Genomic DNA, 27,182 nt, shown 5'->3' on the forward strand with positions numbered 1-27,182 from the left:
ATGGAGAGAAGCCTCCTAAGTGAGAGCCTCTCTTATCGGAATACTTCCTGCTACTCCCAAACTCATTTGACCTCCACTTATAATTTTAGCATGCAACTGTTCTTCCTTTGTCTATTGCTGCAATTATGTGATTCTTCTCCACTGATCCGTTCTTCATGTGACTTCCCATTGCCCTCCGTTGTGAGTTGAATTGTGGCTCCCAAAAGATATACTGAAGTCCTGACCCTGGTATCTATGAGTGTGACTTCATTTAGGAGTAGAGTTTTTACAGATGTAATTAGTTAGGATGAGGTCTTTCTGGATTAGGATGGACTCTAAATCCAATGCAACTGTTGTCCTTGTAAGATGAGAAAACACAGACAAGATACAGGAAAGATGGTCACATGAAGACAAAGGCAGAGACTAGAATTATGCTGCCATAAGCCAGGGAATGCCAAGAATTGCTAGCAACTACCAGAAGCTAGAAGGGGTAAGGAAGGCCTCTCACCTAGAGCTTTTCAGAAAAAGCATGGCCCTGTGGACACCTTGATTTCAGGCTTCTCACCTCCAGAACTGGCAGAGAATAAATACCTGTTGTTTTAAGCAACTCAGTCTGTGGTACTTTGTTATAGCAGCTCTAGGAAACTAATGCGCCCTCCTTATGAGACCCGTGATTACAGGTCTGTTGCATTCTACTTTCTTCCCTTTATTTATATATATGGCCCTATCTCTTTCCTTGTAAGAAACTTGCAGATAATCTATTGTGGATGTATGTTTGGTCTTGCATCCATGACAATACCAATAAACAAAAGGACCGATGGAATTGGAAAACTATAGAGAGTTCTAGAACCACTTCCCCATCCTCCTAGAAACAACATCTTGCCCCTGGCCCCAGGCCTCAGGGGTGTCTGAGAGAGCACAGGTACAGTAAGTACAGTCCCCTGCTGGGCCACAGCCCTGCCTGAGATCAAAGGTCCTCCGCAGCCCTCCCTGGCTTCCTCTACTGGTGCCAGGATGCACCAGCAGCTTTCCTCTTCGGAAGTCGCATTTAGGTGTGTGGGGCTGGGGTGTAGAAGAGACAAAAAACTAAATCGTTTGGCATTGAGGAAATACATTGCCAAATGTTTGACTTTTTTTTTTTTTCTTTAACTATTCATTTGAATGTTACAAAAGTGCTTGTGAAAACCTTTCTGATTCTCATTTAAAGAACAACTAGAAGCTCACTTCAGGAAGTTTCCCTTAGCAGGCGGAAGGAGGCCTTACGCTCAAGCCCAGAATCCCAAGACATCTGTCCTATCAGAGTCACCATGAGAGGTATAACAACACATTTTTACATACAAATCTCAGGAAATGGCAACTCCATCCTTTCAGCTGTCCAGCCAATAAGCCACTGGCATCATCTTGACTCTTTTCTGTCTTTCATACCCCATGTGTGATCTGCCCAAAAATCCAGTTGGCTGTACCTTCAAAATACAGCCAGAATCTGACCATTTCTCACCACTGGGACTGCTACCATAGGAGCTACACCACGACTGTCCTTCTTAGGATGACTGCAGTAGCCTCCTAAGTTGTCTCTCTGCCCTGACTAAAACCAGCCTACACCACAATCTCATCTGCACCAGATGATGATGCCTCGGTTCTGCTCAGAACCTTTCCATGGCTCCTCATTCCACTCAGAGACAAGTGCAAGCCCTTCCACAGCCTACGAGGCCTCCTGCAATCAGGTCGCCCCCAGCCTTTCTGATCTCATCTACCACTGTCCTTGCTCCCACACCTCCAGCCTCACTGCCTTCTTTGCTGGTCTTCAAGCAAGCCAGGTGCTGTCTTGCCTCAGGGTCTTCCTACTGGCTGTTCCCTCAGCTTGCAATGCTTTTCCCTCTGGTAATTGACTTGGCTCACTCCTTTATCTTCAGTCTTTTTTGTAAGAAACAACCTCCCATTGAGGCCTGCTATGACCTCCCTACCTAAATAATATTCCCTGACTTTCCTGATGCACCTTGCCCTGCTCATTTATTCCGTAAATGTATTGCCTTATAGCATTCTATATATATATATGTCAAATACATCTACATGTCATTTACTTTTCTGGCTTGTTTATTATCAGGAAGGCAGGGACTTTTGTCAATCTTATTTCTCTAGAACAGTCCTTGGCACATGATAGACACCCACTAAGTATTCATTGATTATTAAATGAATTAACAAATTAATCAATAATATATTCTAGAATGTACTACGTGCAAATCCTTATCAGCTCCAACTCATGATTATCTCACTAGAAGCTAATCCAAAACAAATCCATCTTGTTCAAGTTATAGTACATGTTCCATTGGCTTGATTTTTGCCTTAATTATGTCTGGTATGACTATTAAAACTGAGTTGAAATGAACTCCTTAATTATGTCTGGTATGACTATTAAAACTGAGTTGAAATGAACTGAGTCTCACATTCAGGTTTTGCAGATGTCATTTCATTTATTCTCCACAATGATACAGTGATTTAGAGATCATGATCCCCACTACTTGTGTAATTAAACTGAGGCTTAGAGTTTAAAGGAACTGCCTAAGGTTCAAGATCACCCAGCATTGGTTTCAAGGTGAAGTTATCCACCTATGCAGCCTAAGAATGTTTAACAAGTCATTACTTAAATGAAATAGGACACTTAGCATCATAACACTACATTCCAATATTTTGGCCAAGAAACCATTTTTAATATCAATCTCTATTTTTTAGATTATATTTTTGAGTGAAAAATACATGTATCTCAGAAGTTACAGCTAGCGATTCTCATTGAGAATTGAGTAATTTCTCCATAAGCAAAATGGTTTCAGATCAACCTAAGTGGTTTTGCAACTAACAAAACTATATTCCAGCTTGTGATTTTTTACCCATGCTACTACATGGGCTGGAAAAATCTTGCCGTCTGTCTACAGCATCCCATTGTGATAAGGACTAAGTAGATTGTAAAGGACCAATGTTAATTCTCAAATGTATTTTAAGGACTTAATACTCTTCAGTTAGCCTGTGCTCAACTTCTCTTGTTCTACTCCCAACTCTCCCAGAGTCCTCTGTGACCAGAACCCAAGTATAGGGTCTGAAAGTAGCCTGGCTACACCGTAAGTGCAAAACACTGCAAGCTCTTTACAGCCTCACTTCGCTTTAAATTTAAGGGAAATGATCCTAGAAGCTGAAATAGACCAGAGTTCAACAGTCTGGGAAATTTGAAGGAGAAAAAAAAAAAGAAGAAGAAGAAGCCGTGCATTTGCAGAGATGTGAAGAGAACCCGGCTCTCTGAAGTTGGAAGGAAGTGAGAAGACCCTATTTGTGGCTGCAGGAGAGGAAAAGAAAAGAGCCCCGCAAGGAAACTACCAACAGATGGTAAATACATTTTTAATTCTTCTGTCATACTGTGTGGACTTGTGCACATTTGTCCTGCTGTGTTAGGCTCCCGAAATAGCTAGCCATGGAATTGCAGAACAGTTCTGCTGCAATTTGAGATTTAGGAAACCATGCTAGCTGACAAAACAGGAAGGGCTCATAGTAGGATGGAGTGGATTTGCTCTCAGTTTGCAGCTCCTCAGTGTGGCATCTGCTGTCATTCTTAGTGCAGGAAAATTCTCTCACATGTCAGGTCTCATTGGTGATGTTTTGAAACATACGATCTCAAATTGTCCTCCGAGCTCTAGTCGTAATTATTAAATGTTGACACTTTCCATATGATAACTCTCAAAGGTTAAAGAGAGTGAGATACATTTATGTATGAATCCTAAGTCCCCCAGGGAGTATCACAAACACATGTGACAGCCCAGAGTTCCTTACCTAGTCTTCCTCATACTAAAAAAGTTTTGGCATAATGTTCCCATAGAGCACCATGGGAATTACAATGCTAGAAAAAAGACGAGATATGATCATGGGCTGCTCTACAAGGAACCTAAAGAGGTAGTATGGTAAAGTTCATGCAGTAGACTTTGCAACTGAGAAGTGACAGGAGACTGGTAACAGGAAGAAGGGAGTTAGATTCCCAATCCCAATCCCAGTGCATCCATGAAAAGGAAAAAAAGCATTGATGAATACAACTTGAGGCACAATAATGAGGAGAGGGTGGCCTATTACTTAATCATAGTCCAAAAAATGTAACTATACTATACCATTTTATTAGAATTGGAAGGATGCTTAGAGAATCCAGTTCAATTTTTTATTTTATAGACAAGAATCTGGGCCAAAGAGTTCTAGGAAATTGGCAAAGATCATACAACTAGTTAGTGGCAAATTCAATACTGGAACCCAAGACATCTCTTTCTCTCTCTCTCTCAATCCTATGTTCTCCTCTAGCACTCACAGAAGGAGGGCACTGCTGTGATGAGCAAAATCCAATTCCAGAAGACTTTGATCGTGGCAGCTGTCACACTTGGGCTCTTATAAAGCCAAGAGGATGGAGTTTCTGCCTGGTCTGTGGGAGTCTGGGAAACTGATTGATATTCTTCATAGGTATGGTTTTGAGCTAAAATAGATTTGTTAATTTCTGTCCTAAACTCCTGTGGACTGTGTCTAGATTATATAGCTACCATACTATTGGGCACAGCTGGGCCCCTCTTTTCATGAACTAGCAGGGAAGACTGATAGATGAGGATTAAAAAGCTTTGGCTGAAGGGAACAGGGAGCCTTTCACAATTCCTTCCCACCCAGAGCCTTCCCCGTCTGAGAATTCTCCCAGCCTCTTCTGGAGAGAGGGGAGGGGTAGGTGGGAACAAAGGGGATTTTTATCTTCTTAGTAAAAGAAAGGATAACAAAAACATTTTAGCACTGCTCAATTGGATGAGATCTCGATTTCACATAGTTTAAGTTTCTACAAAATGACTTATATATTCGTAGATAACTTTTCAAATGAGTACATATGTAGTTGATTAATAAAAACTCTTCTCAGTCAGCTATGTTAAAAAAATATTCTTCTTTTCTGTTTTCTAGACAGTTCATCAGTAAGCTCCTCAATAGTTAGTTTAGCAATTAAGTTCTCCTAAATTTTGCAATTCTATTCAGCACTTTGATTTGTAGTTTTGCATATGCTTTCAGCAGTATTTTTTCCTATTTTTGTGGTGGAAAAAATTTCACTTGTCGTGTTCACACATGGCATTCTTTGTTTTAGAATTAATCTGACCATTTTGAATATTCTTATAAGTTTACTGTCTATCTCCATGGTCTAATAACATATTTGGGGGTAGGGAAGGATAAGAATTGTCTTAAGTGAATTATTTTCGGTAGAGCAGTAATGAAGGCACACTCTAGGTTATTTCATTCCTGTGATCCAAATTTGATTATCTAGCTAATATCACCCGGGACATTTGAAGCTTTAATAATTACAGCTCAAGGCCTTGGAAAAAAAAAAAAAAGAAAGAAAGAAAAAAAATTACGTTTACTACACATTCACACAGCTTTTCGGAGATTTACCATCTAAGAGCCTGTTTGGCTGCTTTAAAAAATAGATCCATATCAAGATTCCATTTTTAGAGTTCAAGCTCAGTTGACTCACTGTTTAAAACAAAAACAAAAGCTAGAATTAAACAATTGTTTTGTGTAGAAGGGTTTAGCATTGCTTATTTGAAAGAGCAAAAAACATAAGCTATTGATTTTACCCTTCCTTTTGGAGGACAGTTTCAAGATTTTTCCCCTGGAAAGTTTTGAGGCCATAATTCTTGCTAAAAGTGCCCTCTCCCATCATGTGCCAACACAGCTTTGAAGCTGTGCCTGCTTCTAGGTCAAGGGCTCTTTCTCTGTGGCCAGATGCCAGTTTTATCCTTAGATTCCTGTGATGCTCAGAAATAAATCAACTTTCCAATAAAATCCTCTGTCAGCTCTGTTTTACGTAAAAGTGGGTGGCCAGAGGATGTGATAGTCTTTTGCATTTTAGGTGGACAAGAAGGGAACGAAAGTATCCATTACCACTGAGAAACAAGTGGAGCCTCCACTGTGGAAGTCAGAGGGTGGCTTGGGGCCATGGCACTCACTCCTCCTAAAGCCTCTCCAACCCCAGCACGCGATGTTCACACAGAAGAGACACCACAATTACAAATGGCTGTGCAGGCACTAATCCACGTGCAGCTGGTCAATACCATCCATGAGTTGAAGAAGTGTGGAGCAGGTCAGCCCTCTGAGGTCAATATTTCTTCCTTGTAGCGAGAAAAGAAACAATTGAACAAATTACACACAACAACATGGATGAGTCTCATAATGTTGGAAAATATAAATGAGGCTAGACATAAAAATAATGCTTGCTGTGTTGTTCCATTTGTATAAAGTTCAAAAATATACAAAACTAATCTATTACCTATAACAGTTTACCTTTGATGAGGAGAGAGAGGATTGGGATTAAAAGTGGGCATGGACGATGGCTTCTAGGGTGCTAGAACATCCTGTCTTGACCTGGGTCCTATCTTGACTTTGTGATAATACATTAAGCCTGTGAGCTATGTGCTTTAAGGATGATTTACTTAAATTAAAAAGTTTAAAAATAACATCCTCATTGGTCAAGATAATTTGTATTAGAATATATTAGAATATATAGCATTTTGCCTAATTAAACTAATAGATATTTATTATAGAGAAAAATAGAAAATTCAGGTAAATTCAAGAAAAAAATTACATAAAACTCCATTGTAGAATGATGGAAACTCTCTTGCACTGCTACAGGGAGTGTTAATTCCAACAGTTCTTGGTTAACTGTTTGGTATTATCTACTAAAGTGAAAGATATGCATCCAATGACCCAGATTTCTACCCCTGGGTATATATCCAATGGAAATATGTATATGTGAGCACGAATAGCAACTGTATACATAACAACCCTAAACTGAAAATAAGCCAAAATATCAATAGCAAAGTAGGTAAGTAAGTAAAGTGCATATATTCAACCTTGTAATACCACATAGCACTAAAAATGAATGAACCACAAAACCCTCAGCAACGTGGATGAAACTTAGAAAACTAATGATGAGAGACAAAAAAAATCATACATGCCCATGCACGGTACTTAGAGTTCATAAATCGGGAAAAATATAGTACTTAGAAATACATACTTAGTGAAACAATAAAACAAAGCAAAGCAAAAAAAAAAAAAAAAAGATTAGCATAGCAGTAAAGGCAATGGTCACCTCTTGGGGGAAGGTGGGCTGTGATTGGGAAGCAGTAGAGGGAGAGCTTCCGCCATGCTCTATGTCTTGACCTGAGTCAATCATGCATTTTTCCAAATGTGTATTTCATAATAAAAAGAGCATTAAAAAATCACATGAAACCCAATTATTCGGAGATAGTTATCAATCGAACACCTTGATCCATATACTTCCACATCTTCTTTACTGCAATATAGACATTCTGTCCACATGGGTTTGTAGCCTTTAATTTTTGTTGTTGTTGTTGTTGTTTTTGCTAATGATATGCCCTCCTGGCAGAATTCCTCTTTGGGTTTTTTTTTCCCCCCCTGCATTTCCATTTCATTTTAACTAAGAGTAAATATTATATAAGCTTTATACCCCTCTGGAAGCCTAAAGCCTAAATATTATATAAGCTTTATACCCCTCTGAAAGCCATGGAGTGGCTTTCAGGAAATTAGGTTGCTTTAGCCTAAGCTACATTGATTCATAAACCAATCTACAGGATTTTGCCGTAGCTCATGGGAGACTTTTCCTTCTCTGTTAATAATGCCGCTGCTTCAAAAGAGAAAAGCCTCTTTCTGCTTCTTCAGAATGTTATCTTTTCAAAATGAAAGGCTGGGCGATGAGGAGGGAAGGCCGGTGGAGAGGGGCCAGGAGGGTTGAGGCAGGGGAGGAAATCATCTTAAAACTGGTCACAATAGGTGCCATGCTGAGCTCATGGTGACCCTGTCCCAGGCAACAACATGAAGCAGATTTTTGAAGTGATCTAGGGATTTAAAAAAAACAACTCCACAGTAGTTCTATTGCTTTTTGTTGTTCCTGGGATCGGGCCAGTGTGCTTCCCTTTAGCTAGCACACCCTTCCCTTCCCTTCCCCTTTGCCCCATCTCCAAGCACTCTCCCTGTTTGTCATCGCTTTCATCATCTTAGCCATTACATGGTGGAAGAACCCTTCCATGAGCATGCAAGCCTGGTGGTGACGCCACGAGAGCTCCATGGCACCCTGTCCTTACCCCATCACAGCATTCACCAGCCAATTCTGAAATTGCTTATTTTCTTATCTGCAAATAATTGGCTAATCTGTAAGCTCCATGCACTCAGGTCATTGTCTGTTTCACCATTGTTTTAATTCTAGGCCCTACTGCATTTGGCACTTAATAAATATGTTCATTGGATGAATGAAAGACAGTGTGAAGTGAGATGGACTTGAGGTGGGCAGGGTTTTAAACCATGCTTCTCCAGCTCTCTCCACCTGCAGAGCTCAGATGGCTTCAGGTGATCCGACCCGAAGGAATATATTCCAATATGAGATGGTACACCATTCTAAAATCCAGAACTGTTCAGTTTCAAATACTTACCAGTAATAGAGTTTGCATTTGTATACTGTACTGTATGGATGAGGGGAAATTCGCCCTTTCCCCCAAAAGTTCACTGAAAGATCAACTCACAATTAAGGCAGATTAATATGAGAAAGGTTTATTTAACATGTGCATGGGGAGAATCACAGAGTGATTACTCAACATCCCAATGAAGTTCAGCCTTCTTGGAGGGAAGGGGAAATGAGAAGGGCAGGTAATTCTGTTTAGGGTGACAAATGGTGCTACAGAGGACAAATGGATGGGGAGACAGATTGACTCTAAATGATGCTCTTTGCAAATTGAATTAATCTGAGAGACAGGTATTATATTTAAATGATTTGGGCCAGGTCTGGTTGCATTCTTCACTGTTTTTTGGTTTGTTTGTTTTTCTGCAATACACTGAGGTAACAGGGAGAGGAAGGAAAGTCCATTGTTGTTTTGTTTTGTTTTGTTTTGTTTTGTTTTGTTTTGTTTTGTTTTGCAAGGGCCTGTTAATCTCTAAGGGCCTTAATTCAAAATATCAAGGAGTCATATTTTGGGGTGAAATTTCCTGAGCTCCTTCATTCCCCCAGTCTGGAACTTCCCTAGAAGTTTCACATATTGACAACTGAGTCAGTGGCTGTGGAGAGAAGGCTCTGGTTAGTAGTCAAGGAACAAGAGATCTGAACAAGAAGACAAGAACATAGATTAGAATGTTGAGAATGAGAATGTATGAGAATAAATAAGTAGAAAAGAACAGATTTCCCCGCACTCCATTAAACCAGTCTCCTGTTCTTGGGAACAGGTCTTCATCAATCTGATGGAGGATATTTATCTTTTCTTTTAAGAGGTGTAGATCACAGTCTCTGCTTGCCCTGTGTGGTTTTACATAGAAATAGCATTTTTTTCACCAATAATCATACAAGCTCCTCCCTGCTGGGCTGTCAGGGCATCCGGGAGGCAGCAGTTTTCAAATACAACAGAGGCGAGGCTGTTGACTTCTAACTGAAGTGCTCCCAATGCTTGCATGGTGATGTTGAACTCTTTTTCTGTTACTACGGAGAGATTCAAAATACTGCCTTTTTAATCTCATGAGTCCCAAATGCTGGGCAAAGAGTCTTGAGTACCAAAAAGAACTTAGAATTCTGATATACAAGTGTTTTTTTTTTTTTTTTTAAATAACATGTCTAGTATGTTTGCTTGGTACCACTTTATGAACAAAAGAGCCCAAGTTCATAATTTGGCTGCCATTTCAAGTGGAGTACCTGGCAACAGAAGGTGTCAGATAACCAAGTCCAAGGCATCCTGATCATCTAGGTGAGAACCACTTGTGTACTTGATAGCCACATGCAATAAAAAGACCAGTGTTATTTACAGATAATGTCAGGTTGGAACCTGTGACCTCCCAGTCTGAAGTTTGCTGTGCCTCTTCTTCCTCATGGCACTTCTTCTACACCTCCGGTTTCCATGTGTTCCTGCCAGTCTGTGGGAACAGAACAGGTTGCAAAATATTTGATATAAAACACCATTGATCTGCTTTGGCTGTTATAGAGCTTGGTTTTGTCACCTAACCAAGTCAGTCCAGACTTGGTCTGTCCATATATAGTGTCTGGCAACTTAACAAGGGGGAGTGAGTGAACGACCCCAAGTTGCACAGACCTGGCTTGTGAGCCGTTTATAACATCTGGTGGTTTGATGATCTTTGACATCATAAGGGTTAGTGTCAGCACCATCTAAGAGGTGCAAGAATGCCATCTGTGGAATCAAACTGTAGAGTCTGATCACAATATTGCCCTAGTATGTCACCCAGAAAAGATCTAGCATCATCCCTGTTTTAAATGCAGAGGGAAAAATTCCTTGCTAGTGACTTTACCTGAGTAAAACATAGTTCTTGAGCTTCTAGAGCTTTTTCTGCGTCCAGTTGACTCACCAGCAGGAGAAGCAGCATGACATATTTTCTCTGGTTGTGGATGCCACATGTTGTTATGCATCCGTCTTCTGGAATGCTTCCACCAGGCACTTACATTGGCAGAAATAAACGTGAGTTCAGGTTTCTTTGCATTGTCTACATGTTGGCATAAACAGCAACTAGACTGATCAGTTAGCCTGGCCAGGGTTTGAAGACCGGTGTGAAAGGATGGCGGGTCTGGGCCTGACCTGCTGGAAAAACAGTGAGGGTCAGTAAGAGTAAGGCATCGTCTGAAAGAAGGGTCATAGTGGAAGAGAAAAGGGAGAGTGGGGTAGGTCGAAGTAATCTCCCCTCAGTTTCCAATGTGTAGTCCTTAAAAGGTGGCGGCTAAAAGGAAGAAGGGTTTAAAAAGGACCATTTTTGTGGGGGGGGGGGATAAAAAAAGGATTTTAGATGAAAGATGGAGTTCTTGATGACTTTTGGGGAAGAGTCATCTACCGTGTTTCCCTGAAAGTAAGACAGGGTCTTATGTTTATTTTTCCTCAAGAAGAAACCCTAGGGCTTATTTTCTGGGCATGTGTTATTTTCCCCTCAAAGCCTCAGCTTGCAGCACACACAGGATGGCCGGAACCTGACAGGGGGAGCCGACCTTGTTGGTGGGGCTGCCCGCACCTTTCTGGTCACCTCAGGGATAGTAGCTGTCACGATGGGGCAGAGGAGAAGGGCTGCTCATCTTCTTTAAGGCTCCGTGACAAAATGCATGGGTTGTGCAGATATGCTGCGTAGCCGCGCCCATCACTAGGTCTTATTTTCGGGGTAGAGCTTATATTGTGCCAATGCTTAGAAATCCTGCTAGGGCTTATTTTATGGGTAGGTCTTATTTTCGGGGAAACTCGGTAATACATGAAGACGTCTGCTTTGGGGGCCTGGGATCCAGCCTTGGAAATACTTCCTTTCAGGTCACCTATAGGGGTCATCCTCCGATTGTCTCCGTGTAGGTTGGCAGGATTTTTCTTTTATCTTTATGGCAGCATAGTGCTTTATAACAGTGCTTTATAAGAGCCTTCGCAACAAGGTGACAGCACGTGTCTTCTTCGAAACACTTTGATGGACACATGATCTCCTGGTCAAACAGGATGACAAGGTCAGTTGGTGGAAGCCATGGTCCTTTCACCTGTCTACGATATACTCCAAGCATAGTTAGCACCTATGTGCAGCTGGTCGTGGTATCAAATTGTTTACTTAAACCTCCATAGTGTTCAGTCAGTCCGGGAATAGGTTTATAGGTGTCCATAGGCAGAGGTGACAGAACACTATTTCAAAAGGGGGTTAAACTATGTCTCCTAATTGGAACATTCCAGATTTTTATAAGGGCCAAAGGTAATGCTTTTGGCCATTTAATTCGGTGTTTTGATAGACTTATCTCAAAGTCCTTTTTATTTTGAGATTTTTACATTCCACTTGCCCTGGGGATTGGGGATGATATGGGATATGAAATTTTAACAAATACCCCAGAAACTTCCCAAGCAAATGGTCTATTTCTACTGTAAAATGACTCCCTTGATCTGACTCAATCCATAAAGGAATACATTTAGTTACTAATTTCTTTGCCACTGTTGTAGCGTCAGCACTCCTAGCTGGATAGCATGCAATCTCTCCACTGATCATGTAAGCAATAACCAAACAGTGAGAAAAGCCTAAAGCTGGAGATAAATATATAAAATCAATTCGGAGAGCCAAAAAGGGATAGTCTGAGCCATTGGGGGCCAGTTTCCTCCAGAGATTTGGTGAGATTTTTAACTAGTGCACTGGCTGGGAAATAATTTGGTCAGAGATATTATAGTTTCCAGGACAGTACCAACTATATATACATATTTTTTTTTCTTAATTATCCCCCATTTGCACATATGTCTTATGTGATGGAAGACAAGTACAAGTAAAAAAAGTTAAAAGGAAAGGGGACACAGGGACCCTGTTTGACCTAATATACAATCTATCTGATATGATAGTACCTACATTGGCAATAAGAGTATCAGCAGAAATTAAGAAATGAGATTTTCAAATTTTGCCAGCAGTTGCAATGAGAGAGCACTGGACAACAGGTCCAACAGATATCTCACTTGGACTCTTGGTGCTCTTGGGGGAAGTCTCTGGAAGCTCTATCTTAGAACTCACTTTTGTTAAAAATTAAGCATCACAGAGTTATAATTGAGCAAAGAGCAATTCACAAATCGGGCAGATTTGTTCTTGTTCTCTTGAACCAGAACTTGTTCTCTCTGAACCAGAACAAGTTCAGAGAGACTCTAATGCTGCAGTGTGGGTGTGGTTGAAGAAGAGTGATGGACAGAAAAGAGAAAGAGACGACAGAGAATGGGAGTTAAGTGTAGAAACAGCTGGATTGGCTACCGCTCAGCATTTGCCTTGCTTGTATACAGTTTGAACAGCTGGCTGCCTTTTATTGGCTCAAACTCCACGATTGGCAAAGAGGAATGAGTAGAAAAGAGTGGAGGTGAATGGAGCAAACTTTAGCCAGGACAAACAGCTGACATTTTTACTTTTGAACGTTTAAACTAAAATATCCTTTTACATGAAACCAGCAAGCCTTAACTAAGGTCACAATCAAGGAAGACAGAGGTGTTTTTAAAGAGGTGAAGAACAGTTTTTATGAGATCCAGAAAAGCCACAAAAGCAACTCAAAGAAAGAAAAGACTCAATAGCCATAAACAAGGTAAAACTCACAATTTTTGTCCAGTTATATTTTCTAGGGTCCCAGTTTTTCAGCTGACCACTTATACATAAATATCTAAAAGCCCCGTATGCCTCCACAGAAAAAGCTGTGCACAGAAGGGAAGAGAACCAGTGACTGGAAGAAGTTACACAAGTATCAAACCAGAACAGGCTCATTCCCTGTCCAGGAATCAAACCCGGGTTGCTGAGGTGCAAATATAGGACCTTAACCATCAGGCTGCAAGGTAAGTTGGCCTATCCCATTATTGCCACAAGAATAGTGTTCAAAGGATTTTTATCTTTGTTTCAGATTAGATATGCACTCTTCAATTTTCCCAAGAGAATTTGTAAGACTAGCCACAATGTTAGTGTCTTTCTTTTAATCTAATTTCTCTGTTACTACAAATAAAGCAATCGTTTTGAATAAGAGATCTCTAAAATTTATTTTTAAAAATCTAGAGGTCTTTTAATTTAAAGGATCCATCTCTTGGCCATTGATCTCAATGGTATATTTATTCCAGAAGCAACTCAATCCGATGCCTCGTCATAGAAAGCCCAAGTGGTAATTTTTCAGGTTTAGCCTACAGAGGGCACGGAGAAGGCAGTTTCCGAGATTCCCAAAAATTCACTCTCAGAAATAGACAAGGTAACAAAGAGGGTAGGACAGTGTAAGACAAAGACTTCCCCTAGAGCTTGACACATTCAGTACAAAAAGTGTGCTGCTCAGAATCTTCTGTGTCTCAGACCCTCAATCTTTTCAGATTGGCCACCTGACATGCTCTCCAAAATACACCCTCCCCTCCCCCAGATTACAGAGACGATTCCCACCCAGTCACAAAACAAGCTCAGGGAAAAATGACAGGACGAGAGGGAAACCTCAATTTTTTTTTTTAGGGACCTGCAGCAAAGTTTGTCTTCCTAGACGCCAGTCTAGTCAAAACCGTGTAGCTGGCTAGCCTGCAAGGCTGGCTCAAATGTTGAGCTGTGGAGGTGCTAGGCCTGTGTTCTACCCTATGGTCACCCACTTTATGGCAGAACAACACGGAAGGACAACAACAAAAGAAAGCAACAGCAACAGCAACAGCAACAAAAAGGCTATTTCTGAGAGGAGAGGTTATCAGACAATATGAATATTCATACCACAAAATACCAAAAAATCTGCCGATACCAGAGTTGCTTTACAAAGAATAGTCCCTCACAAAAACCTTGCTGTTCAATAATCTTAAATTTGGAAAGGACAGTGATCTTTTAGGGTCTGCTCAACTGGAGCCCACAGACAGAGGAAAACCGGGAGTCTGACTGGTGAGTAAGGTATACTATCTCACCGTGTTGCCCGCTGGGCAGAGTTCCGATTTCCCTCACTGTGGCTTTCAGGAGAGCAGAGTGGCTTGGAGATCCTGCCAGATATGACAAACTGTGGGGGTGAGGGGAAGCTTGCCCTTTCCCCCGAAAGTTGACTGAAAGATCAACTCACAATTAAGGCAGATTAATAGGAGAAAGTTTTATTTACCAATACCATGTGCATGGGGAGAATCACAGAGTGATTACTCAGCATCCCAGGGAAGTTCAGATGTTTTTATACCTGTCTTTTGGGAGGGGAGGGGAAATGAGGAGTGCAGGTAATTCTGTTTAGGGGTGACAAATGGTGCTGGGGAAGACAAATGGACGGGAAGGCAGATTGACTTGTAAATGATCCTCTTTGCATATTAAATTAATCTGAGAGACAGGTATTATATTTAAATGATTTGGGCCAGGTCTGATCGCATCCTTGATCATTTGTTTTCCCTGCAATATACTGAGATAACAGAGAGAGGAAGAGAAATCCATTGTTCCTTTCCAAGGGCCTGTTAATCTCAAAGGGCCTTAATAAGGCATCATATTTGGGGACGAAATTTCCTGAGCACCTTCAACTGTTTGACATTTCATTAAGCAAGTGTCACTTATCATCTCGTACAATTCCAATGATAAATCCTCTGAGGTAAACTGGGAAGATGTTAATATCACCATTTTGCAGATTGGGAAATTGTCCAAGAAAGGTCAAGTAACTAGAGTCCCACATCCTATGATTAGTTTTTAGTGCAAGCCAAGGACTAGTGACCCCTTAGGTGCTGGAAGGGGAAGCATGTAGACTGACTACTACAGACACATATTTTCAGGTACCAGGGACGTTAAATACATATGTGACACTATTCTGATTTCTTTATCTTCAGTAGATATGTCTTAACTGTTGGAGTATACCAGGAAGGAAAGGTAAGAAGTCACGTGTTCTTGGCCTCCCTTATTAGACAGTAGTTGAAAGACATTAACCTGGACTAACACAAAAGCATTTCTTTGGGTGCTATCAATGGGGAAAATGGTTTGGGCCCTGATCTTGCCCCTTCTATTCTCTGAACATAATCTCGTTTTCTTGTGGGGGTCTTGGCAGAAGAAATGCAGTAGGACAATGGGGGTGGAGGAGGAGAAATAGAAAGGGAAGACACAACAACGGCAAGTGTCAGGCAGGTGAGAGAGGTGAAGAGCCATGGGGTGGGGCCAGGGAAGGACAGCGAGTGTGGACTCTCTGAGTTCTGCTGCTCTGGAGAATCAGCAGCAGCAGCAGCAGCACCTGGGATCGTGTTAGAAATTTAGAATCTCAGCTCCCAACTCAGACACACCCAATCAGATTCCGTATTTTAACAAGATCCCCAGGTAATTCCTATGCACATAAAGCTTGAGAGGCGCATAGTTGCCCCCAACCAGTCTGAGCCAGTCCTGAGCAGTGTCATCAGCCTCAGACCTATTAATAGATGAAACTGGTTTGGTTGCCTAGAGACCTGGAAATCTGGTCGCTCCATGTAGACTCTGAGTCTCAGTATTCTCTTACCACTTTGGCCAAAGACTTGTGACTCCTGATCTGCCTCAGTTTCTCTGCTAAGCATTTCAGTTCTCTGCATGGGTTGGATCCTTGTCATGGACCCCAGCTCCTTGGCTTGGGTCTTGATTCCCTGCCAAATTATGGCTCTCTCCCCTTCCCTTGGGTAGCAGGATGTGATTTCCTATTCCCTTGGCAGCTCCTGGCCAGCGGGCTGCTGTGACTGGACTGACCACCTGAAACCCTGGCTGATTTGGAGCATTGTCACCTGGACTTCTTCCAGAACTGTGCTCTGTTGGTGGATAGGACTCATTCAGATGTCCACATAGCCTGGCCCTCTGACCTAGTCACACCCTTCGCCAGCTACACGCTGGCCTGCTTGGCTGCCCTCTGGAGATGGGTCAGCTTCTGAGGACAAGCTCCATCCCCTCTGTCCCACTGGTTCTTGGTTTTTCCTCCTTCCCACGGGCCTGTGTTGATGTGGTCCTATACTGCCCTGAACCCATGTCTCCTGCAAAAGATGAGGAGGCCACAGACCCTTCTCTTGCTTAACATCTATGACTCCAGGACTCCATTGGCCTGTTTCTCTGTAGGCCTTGAAATTCTGAAGACTTCCCTTGTAGCTCTTTAGGTAAAAGTTCTTCTAAAAGTCCTAGATGACTATTGGTACAAACAGGATCAATGGTTTTGCATAACTTGCATTTTGGCCCTTTTTCCAAGGTGGAGAAAAACTTCTCTGTGCTTGTTTTACAAAAAACAAAGCCAATCCATAAAGAAGCTCAATAATTTCTCTAGTTATCATATAACCATTTCACTTTGACTGTTGGTATTGTACCTCCTGCCATGCTCAATTTGTGGTGGTACATTCTACAAAGTATATCACATCTGCTGTGTTTTAAGCCAGCACAAAATGGCATGAAGTTCAAAATGATCAGGTTGGCTCTCAGTTATGGAGGCAAGTTTTTAAGTGAATTTTGCTTTCCATTGGTGAATAACAGAGCACTGACTATTTCTTTAAGACTCTTGCATCATTTCTAGTCCTAAGAACTGTTCTTGCAGTGATCGAAAAAAAACAAAAAAAGGTAGAAGAAGGAAAAAAACAGAAAGAAAGAAGTGTGGCAGCACACACAGTAGCTAAGTAATGGTGTGGGTGTTGTTTCCATTATTTACATACATAACACTTTTCACAAGAATCCAAATGTCTTACAAAAGAAAATACAACACACATTGGAATAATGATTGGGTAACACAGTAAGATATAAAGAAAACAATTACCCAAAGGAAGATTTAAATCTGGCATAAATCATTTGCACAGAAAGAATGGATAAGTATCCCTTGACTCAATTTGCACATAGAAAGGTATGCACAGGCTGGTGTTTGCCACGTTCAGGAAAGAAACAATATGCAAACTAAAGATAAAAGATAGCAATATAAATATATCTAAAATCATTTGAATGAGAAATATATGCTATGTAATGAAGTCATTGAGTTAGCAGGAATGAATATATATATATATATATATATATATATATATATATATATATATATAAATTTTCTAAAAGATACTCTGGCTGAGCAAAATCAGAGGTCCTAGGAAGAAGTTACTCAAGGCTAGAAAGAGCCAATGGATAGAAAATATATATTATCATTAACTGTTTATGGCTCATTTTCATTGCATCTTTCTTAAGGTTCAAATATTTTCAGAATAGACTTTAACTGATAAATTATGAAGAAATTGTATTTGAAGTTTGTGTAAAAAAGAAAAAAAACTGCTTTGAGAGATATCATGAAAGTTCTCCTTTAGTTGCTTTCAGTTTTATGCCTGCTTTTTAGTCATTATTTGAACAAGCTTCCAACCAGCCACTCAAACTTTTGGAAAAAGGAAAACACAATACGGGGGTGAGGGGGTATACTCTTAGGAAAAATGGCAAAAAAATGTTACAAAAGCTTAAAACATGATTCTTCTTATTATCATATATAGAAGACCACATCACTACTAGTGCTATTACAACATCAGTATGTGTAGTTATAGTCAAACCAGGCAAGCCACTGAAAATTACCATGTCATTTGCCTTCTTTGTGTCTCTTTTGTTTTCACAAGTCACATAGTGAAATCAACAAATACTACATCAGCCCTCTAAGGATTCAGCTGTGGAAAAAGCTTCCACTTACTCATCTCTAGGGTGGCTATTATTAGCTCGCTTTGATTCTTTCATATGATACAAACCCAAGCTTACGAAGCTGTTTGTGTGCTGCTTTTGTCATATTCCTGCATGGGTATGACTATTGCTATGCAGTGCAAACTAAGATGATGTCATATTGAATTAGGGTGAGCCCTAAATGCAATAACTGATGTCCTTACAAGAAGGCCATGTGGAGACACAGGGACACATAGGGAGAAGATGGCCAGGTGAAGGCAGAGGCAGAATTGGAGTGAGGCAGCTGCAAACCAAGGAGAGCCCACGATGTCCAGCAACCACCAGAAGCTAGGAGAGAGGTTTATGCTATGAACTAAATGTTTATGTTCCCTCTAAAATTCATATCTTGAAATACTGACCCCCAACCTCCAATGTGATGATATTAGGAGGTGGGGCCTTTGGGAGGTATTTAGGTATCCACAAGACTCTTCATAAACATGATCAGTGCCTTTCTAAGAAGGGACACAAGAGAGATTGGTTTTTTCCTGGCCATGTGAGAATACAAGATGGCCATCTGCAAACTAAGAAGAGAGCCCTCACCAGACACTGGACCTGGGCTAGTGCTTTAATCTTGGACTTCACAGCCTCTCGAACTGCAAGAAATAAATATTTGTTGCTTAAGCCACTCTGTCTCTGGTATTCTGTTATAGCAGCCCTACCTGACTAAGGCAGCTTGGAACAGATTCTACCTGAGAGCCTTAGAAAGTGGGGTGTTACTGCCAAAACCTTGATTTTAAACTTCTAGCCTCCAGAACTTGAGAAGGTAAATTTCTGTTGTCTTAAGTTTGTAGTATTTTGTTATGGTGGCCCTGGGAAACTAATACAATGCTCAATCTCCAGATCGTGAAAATAAGTGAGTACTTTAAATTACACAGAGACTTAATATTAGCTTTCCCTTAAATGATGAAATTACGGAAAGGAAAGGCTACTTGTCACAATGATATGGCAAGTATGTGCCAAAGATGTGATTAAAAATTGGTCATTCTAGCATCACAAGGCGGGTATAACTGTAAAAGAATGCAAGGTTTAGGTAAAATGCACAAAGGCATAGATATCACATTTTAGAGTGAGGTAGGAGACTCTCACTTTGCAAAATTTGCAAAGGAGGTTGTCAAAAACTGATTACATGGTTTTATCTTACATGACTGATTTAAGCCCCTTGCATAAATCAAAGTACATTTAAAAATGAAAACGAGATGAGAAGGTTTTTTTTGTTTGTTTGTTTGTTTGTTTTTTGAGACAGGATCTCACTCTGTCACTGAGGCTAGAGTGCAGGGAAGTCATCATAGCTCACAACAACCTCAAACTCCTGGCCTCAAGTGATCCTCCCTCCTCGGCCTCCCAGAGTGCTGAGAATGCAGGCATGCGTTGAGAGGGTTGTTTTGTACAGAGTAGTCTGTGTGCTGGGCATATTTCCCCCCACCCTTCATCTTCTCGAGTCTATTAAGGGCAAAGAGAGGGTGAGAGGTTCTCTTGGAGCAGACATGGGCCATCTTAACATAGTAAACAGAACTCAACAAGAGAAAAGCTGGAGGTGGTACCAGATTCCTGGAGGCTGAGGGAAGAGTAAGTGCTTAGCCATACCCAGATGTATTTATTCATCCCTTCACAGGAAAATGCAAGGGAAAGATGCCCTGTGCTGAGGTATCACCAAAGAACTTGTACAATACCAGGCGAGGTAACTTTGAATACCAGGCCAGAGAACTCTGATGCTAGATCTTCACAAGAGTACCAAGCAGAGGAGAATTGTCCTGCTTCCCTTTGCTCGTCTTCCTTCTGGTACTCTGACCCCAGAGAAGTGTGAGGGGTTTATAAAGCTGAGGGTGGTGGGTGAGAAATCCCCTATTCTCAGGCTAATCTTACCCAACTGGGAGGCCTAGCTGGGGAGGGGAGGAGCCTAACTTCAAAACAAAATTGACTCTAGTTAATAATAATATATATTTTCAAATGGCAAGAAGAGAGGATATTGAATGTTCCCAACACAAAGAAATGATACATGTTTGAGGTAATAGATATGCTAATTACCCCAATCTGATCACTAAACATTGTATATAATGAAACATCACCGTGTACCTCATAAATATGTACAATTATTATGTGTCAATTATAAAATAAATAAAAAATTTAAAAACATAAATTAACCTTAAAACAAAAACAAAAAACAAAATGGACACTCTTAGTGTTACACGTATTCAGACATTTTAATTACTGACATTTTACTTAGGAAATCTTATTACCTAGAAGTGATCAGAGGAATGAAATTTGTTCTAAATGTCATTTAAGAGCAGAGCAAGAGTTAACGACATGGAATAAATTTAAAGTGTTGCTTTATGATTGATTACATCCTATGAGTCATGCTTGTTCAGTATAATAGTTATGTAACTATTTCTAAGTGAAATAAAATAGAACAATTCTTAGTTCCTCCTATATGTTTTTCCTCTATAAAGTCACTGCATTTCTGTCTGAACTTTAGAAAATTGCGTGTCAAATTGTCCTTACAGAGAATTTTGTCCTTTTTACTTATTGTTTATCAATACTTACGAGATGTCTAAAATGAAAAACGTTATATGCTTGGTACATACTATGCGCTCAATAAGTGTCGAATTAACAAATGAATGAACAGCAAAGAGAAACACTTATTGCCTAGGCTCTTTATAAACCTGGGATATACTCAAATCCTTTTCTGTTAGAGTAAAAATTACCCCAAGTTTGTGATTTCTGAGAAATTGCAACCAGACAGTTACACTCTCCTTATATGGAATTATAAAACCCCTAAGCATCAGAATGAAACTTAGGAGGTGATTTAGTCTAACCCCTTAATTTTATAGATGAAGGCTCAAAGAAGTTTATTAGTAATTTGATTAAGGTCACCTTTTTCAGTAGTGTCAGTGCCAGGCCCAGAGACTGATGCCTGACTCATTGGTAGTGACATTCCCCGGTTTCTGGGTTTCTTACCAGCTTGGCCTTGTTTGAGTGACAGTGTAAGCTCTCTTTGTTAGTTCTCTCCTCAGTAAGTGGAGAAGCTGCACCAAATCACCTTCACCTAATACACAAACATGAAGCATCTACTTGTGCTCAGGACCATACCATATACTTGGATAGACTGAGGAGGAGAACCAGCTACTGCCCTCAGGGAGCTTACAGTAATAGCCAAGTGGGGGAAAACAGATGAGAAAAAAACAGCTGTAACGAAGTGTGCTAGGTCATATGATAGAAGTAAACACAGGAAGCTGTGGAGACATTTAGAAAAGGTACCTGATCTAGACTTGAAACGTCATGGAGATCTGGTTATGGGATGTGACATCTAAGTTGAGTCCTGAGAATGAGGAGAGTTTAGTGAGCGTGGTGCATTCCGCAAACCCTAAGTACTGTACCAGGGAAATATCACTGAGTGCAAAGCAGAGGAAAGAGACTGGGCCAGCTAGATAAGCAGAAACCCAAACATGAAGGGATTTCAATGGTGTATTAAGGTGTGTAGACTGAATATAGTTAACCACAATACATAATATTCAATTGACTTAAAGCCAACCAGAAACTACTGGAGTATCTTTTGCAAGGGAACGATGAGGCCTAATTTCTGTGCCAGATGTATCCGTCTCGCTGTAGTATGGAGAATGGCTTTGACAGGGATAATGTAGGCAAAGAGGCCAGTTAAAAAAAATACTGAAATAATCCAGGAAAGAAAAATGACAGTAGAGATAGAAAAGACAGAAGAACTTCAAAGCAATATATTATAGTTTGAATTGTGTCCCCCACAAAATTCACTTGTTGAAGCCCTAAGCCTTAATGTATTAGGAATGGAGCCTTTGGAGATAATTAAATTTTGATGAGGTCATGGGATGGGGCCCTCATGATGGGATTATGCCTGTAGGGCAGAGGAATTTGTAGGATAGAGGAAGGGCAGAGGAATTCTTCCAATTGTCGGGAATTTACTTGGGTGGGGCAATGAGCTAACCGCAAACCTTTGCTTCTGGTCATTGCTTGCTTGCTACACCGCTGTAAGGGGAATTATGGGATGAGGTCATTGAAGCACGGGCAACTGGCCCATCAGGCAATAGAGGGCAACCAACCCGCCAATTATTTCAAAAGGCAATAGTGGGCAACCAATCATTTTAAAGGTCAACGCATGATCCATGCGTAGTCGGCTTGTGCGCAGCTTGTGCACCATGGGGATAAAAGGCATGCCGTTGTTCCGATCGGGGTCCTTGCCTGCGAGAGTGGCCACTGCGTTGGTGCTCTGGGGCTTGGACCCTGGCTAGCCAGAAAATAAACCTCCTCTTGTGTGATCCTCGATGTCTCTGCTTTTCTGTCCGGTGGGGCTGTGGAAGGTCGGTCCCTAAGAATGCCGTTGTAAGAAGAGACACCAGAGCACTCACCCTCACATGCGTCTGTCTCTGCCCCGCCACCCTAGTCTCTTCCCTCCTGCCATGTGAGGACACAGCAAGAGGGCAGCTATCTGCAAGCCAGGAAGAGCGGCTTTGTTGTTACTGAAAGCTCAGGCACTTGTCCTTGAGGCCACATCAGAAGAATGAGAGCAAGTGTTTTGAGGAGAAGGAAACAAAATTTTATTACTTTGCCAGCAAAGGAGGAAGATGAAGACTCCTGTCTGAAATGCCAGCATCCTAACCATAAGTAGAAATACAGAGCTTTTAAAGCTCAGCTTTAGGCAATTACTGTTCAACAACATTTGATGATTCTGATCGTCCCACCTCCACTGTCCTTCACCAGGTCCAGGGTGGGCCGTCTCTTCTTGCACAAATAACAAAAGACTTGCCCTGTCCCTCCCAACCACTGGCCTGAGGCAGGGATGCAGGCTTTACTTCTCAAAAAGGAGTGCAGGATGTCTTAAAGAGGCAGAAAACATTTTTGCTGTTTTTTCAAGCCATTCCCTGTTTGGTTTACCAGGAACCAAATTGATTGACACCTTGATCTTGGACTTCCAGCCTCCAGAACTTTGAAAAAATAAATGTCTGTTGTTTAAACCACCCAGTGTGTGGTATTTTGTGGTGGCAGCCCAAGCTGACTGAGACACAATGGAAGTGAAATGAAGGATATGGTAATTTATCAGATAAAGGAAACAAGATGAGTGAGGAGTCACGGGTTGGATGAATGTCCAGGCTTCATGTGTAAAGAGGGAAGAGGGCCTAATGTAGATAACATTGGCAGAGAGAGGGAAACCTGATAGAGACCAAAGAGAGTAGCCAGAGAGGCTAAGGGAAAGCAGAAGGGGCTACCAGATGGGCATGTTTCCAAAGAGAAGATAGTGTTCCATCGCCCAAATACTACACAGATGTCAAGTGAAATAGGTTGAAAGGTGTCTGCTGGCTTCAGCAATAAATATCTTTGGAGATCTTGTCAAGAATTTAAATGTTGCAAGGGCAGAAAGGAGACTGTAGTTACTGAGAAGGGAACAAGATGTCATGAAGTACAGACAGCAAATATAGAAAGTACCATGGAGAATGCTGGAAGAATGCTGGAATGGGGAAGAGAGGTGGAGAGGTAGTGAGAAGCAAAAGGGATTTTTTTTTCTACTAGGATGGAGGACAAGATTCTTAGGAGGGATGGTGTTCAGGAAGAGCTAGGAGAGAGGCACTAATGGATGAATAAGTTTCCTGAGTGTGCAGGCTGTGATGAGCTACATAGCTCAGGTACAAGCATGGCTTTAGAAGGAAGGACTTCATCCTTCACCACGAGGGGGACTTAAAGGTGAGTTCAAATGTACACGAGACTGTAGGTGTAGAGAAAATTCTACCTGTTGGCTTCTGTTTTCCCCATGAAGTAGCAGGTGAGAGTGAGGTAAGTAGGCAGATGTTAGCACAGGGGATTGAAGGTGGCCTGAGTAACTTCTGGGAGAGACACAGGGAGCTGACCATAAACACAGAAAAACAGCCACCAGTGTGGGGGCAGATTGAAGTTGTAAACCATGGAATTTTGGTGCACCAATTCCATCCACTGTGCCATTTTCTCCTTCATGCCCAGGTAAATGTAGAGGAAGACAGAATCAGATTGTTACAAAGTTTGGATTTTGCCAATGGATGAAAAAGAAGGACAATGGAAGGAAGCTGACAATTGTGGCAAATAGAGTGGTCAAGGTGATAGCTCACGGGGGTCTGCTTAGAAAGGGATGGAAGTGAATATGGGAGCAGGCTCACAGATGAAAAGAAAGCAGTAAAGTCAAGACACTGGACATCTACATGAGGCAGAAAAACAGGGGTATTGAGCAAAAGTCAGTCAAAAGCTAGAAGCAACAAGATGATCAAGAATTGAGTGATGTTAGAATTTAATAAGAGTTTTGGGAGCTGTAGTTCTGGGTAGGCTTTAGGCATGGGTGGCTGAAATGGAGTGAAAGTGGAGTTGAAAGTCAAGCTGAAGAGGCAAAGGAATTAAAGAGTTAGGTGCTTAGAAGATTTCCACTTCTGGTTAGATGAGGTAGACACATTTCACCCTATTTCTCCTGCTAAGTACGACGGAAAATCCTGGATTTTTGTTGTTGTTGTTAGGACATGACATGTAACTTGTCTGTATACCCTGGATGTTTTTTATAGATAACAAACATAAGACTGAAACTTGAAGAGAAGAAAGCAGACCAGCTAGAGATCTTGAGATTGGAGAGATGACATAGTAGTGAATTCTCTGGATTTTACTTTTGTCTAATATATTGCAGAGTCAGAATGGAAGAAGCTGGCAACCCAGAAATACAAATATGCACAGACAAAAATTTTAAAAATCCCCAACAAAAGTCTGCTCTCACTAGCTGAAGGATCAGGAAAGAGGCAGTTTGGCAAGACAGAAAACTTTTAGACAATAACTGGTCTACTAGAGCCAAACGCTGCAGGAAAAACTGTGACCTGTCCCCACCAGCACAGGCTGAGTAGGAAGCCTGGACTTCCGCACTCATCAGGTTATAACCCCTGCTGGGGTTGGAGACTGAGACTTTCATCTTTGTTCAGTGGCAACTAGTCCTCGTCCCCTCCCAGCCCGCCATGGTATGGGTTCAGTCTGTGTAGGGAGCATGGATGAATTCTCTCTCCATGGAGGAACAAAGTGTCCCTTCCTGTCCCCATTGAGGTGGTGTGAGAGGAGGCCCAGGATTATGAAGAGCATCTACCTTTGATTGTCAAAGGAGGCTGAATGGGAAACTGGAACTTCTACCCTCACCTGGCAGGAATGAGGCAATACCCCAAACCCTGTGTTCTGTAGAAGCAGCATCAGAGGCAGCCAGCTAAAACAGAAGCTTGAGTATATAATACATGGTTATTAGCTATACTCAACCTTCTGTTTAAGTATATGTATAGCAAAACATCACATTGTATACTTTAAATACTGTTGTGCATTGCTTAACAACAGGGATATGTTTTGAGAAATGCATTGTTAGGTGATTTCATCGTTGTGCAAACATCATAGAATACACTTATAAAAACCTAGATAGCGTGGCCTACTATGTATCTGGGATATATCGTATAGCCTATTGCTCCTAGACTACAAATCTGTATAGCATGTTTCTGTACTGAATACTGAGTACTGCAGGCAATTGGAGCATAATGGTCAGTATTTGTGTTTCTGAACATATCTAAACATAGAACAGGTACAGTAAAAATATAGTATTAAAAAAATGATACACCTGTAAAGGGCACTTCCCAGGAATGGAGCTTACAAGACTGGAAGTTGCTCTGGGTGAGTCAGTGAGTGAGTGGTGAGTGAATGTGAGGGCCTAGAACATTACTGTACACTACTGTAGGCTTTATAAACACTGTACTACATGAACTTTATAAATTTTTTTCTTTCTTTAATAATAAATTAATGTTAATTAATTAATAATAAATTAATGTTAGCTTACTCTAACATTTTTACTTTATAAACTTTTTTGACTTTTTGACTCTTTTGTAACATTTAGCTTTAAACACAAACACATTGTATAGCTGCACAAAAATAGTTTCTGTATATCCTTATTCTATAAGTTTTTTTTCTGTTTTTTCAAATCTTTTCTATTTTTTTACTTTTTAAACTCTTTAAAAAACTAAGACATCCCCATAATACTCTGAAATAAAATAAATAAATAAAAAATAAACCCACTAAGACACAAGTACAAACAGCAGCCTAGTCCTACACAGGGTCAGGATCATCAATATCACTGTCTTCCACCTCCACATCTTGTCCCACTGGAAGGTCTTCAGGGGCAGTAACATGCATAGCGCTGTCATCTCCTGTGATAACCATGCCTTCTTCTGGAATAGCACCTGAAGGATCTGCCTGTGGCTATTTTACAGTGAATTTTTTTTTATATGTAGAAGGAGTATATTCTAAAATAATAATAAAAAGCATAGTATATTAAATACATAAACAGTAACATAGTGATCCTCCTGCCTCAGCCTCCTGAGTAGCTGGGGCTACAGGTGTGCACCATCCTATCTGGCTAATTTTTAAAATTTTTGTTGAGACAGGGTTTTGCTATGGTGCTCAGGCTGGTCTTGAGCCCCCAGTCTCAAAGGATCCTCCTGACTTGGCCTCCCAAAGTGCTAGGATTACAGATGTGAGCCACCACACCTGGCCTGTGCTATACTTTTATACAATGATAGCTATGACATCACTGAGTGATAGGAATTTTTCAGCTCCATTATAATATTATGGGACCATCATTGGATATGTGGTCTGTCATTTACTGAAACATTGCTATGCCATGCATTGACGGTGTACACAATTTCTATTTATCAATTATACCTTAATAAAGCTGGGAAATATTTAAAAAATAAATTTCAAAAAAGGCTGAAGATTCAAAATCTTATAACATATATACCAAATGTCTAGGTTTCAATACAAAAATAACTTCTTATATAATCTGAATTAGTTTCCTAGGATTGTGTTAACAAAGTATCACAAATTTGGTGGCTTAACTAATTTATTCTCTCACAGTTCTAAAATCTAAAAGTCAGAAATAAAGATGTGTCACCAGGGCCATGCTACCCGTGAAGTCTCTAGGGAAGAATACTTCCTTGTCTCTTCCTAGCTTGTAGGGGCACTTGGCAATCCTTGGCATTCCTTAG

The 27,182-nt window shown here is 40.9% G+C and overlaps 1 long non-coding RNA gene across 1 annotated transcript; it reads left to right on the forward strand.

Moving 5' to 3' along the window:
• The first annotated feature begins 852 nt into the window (after positions 1 to 852).
• On the forward strand, positions 853 to 4,414 carry LOC105865256 (uncharacterized). Its single transcript, XR_001151420.3, has 4 exons — positions 853 to 1,031; positions 1,187 to 1,293; positions 3,147 to 3,354; positions 4,309 to 4,414. It is a non-coding gene; the product is annotated as an uncharacterized LOC105865256 (long non-coding RNA).
• Positions 4,415 to 27,182: the final 22,768 nt, after the last annotated feature.

This window comes from Microcebus murinus, chromosome 15, assembly GCF_040939455.1.
Source record: "Microcebus murinus isolate Inina chromosome 15, M.murinus_Inina_mat1.0, whole genome shotgun sequence".
In the NCBI taxonomy this organism is placed as follows: domain Eukaryota; kingdom Metazoa; phylum Chordata; class Mammalia; order Primates; family Cheirogaleidae; genus Microcebus; species Microcebus murinus.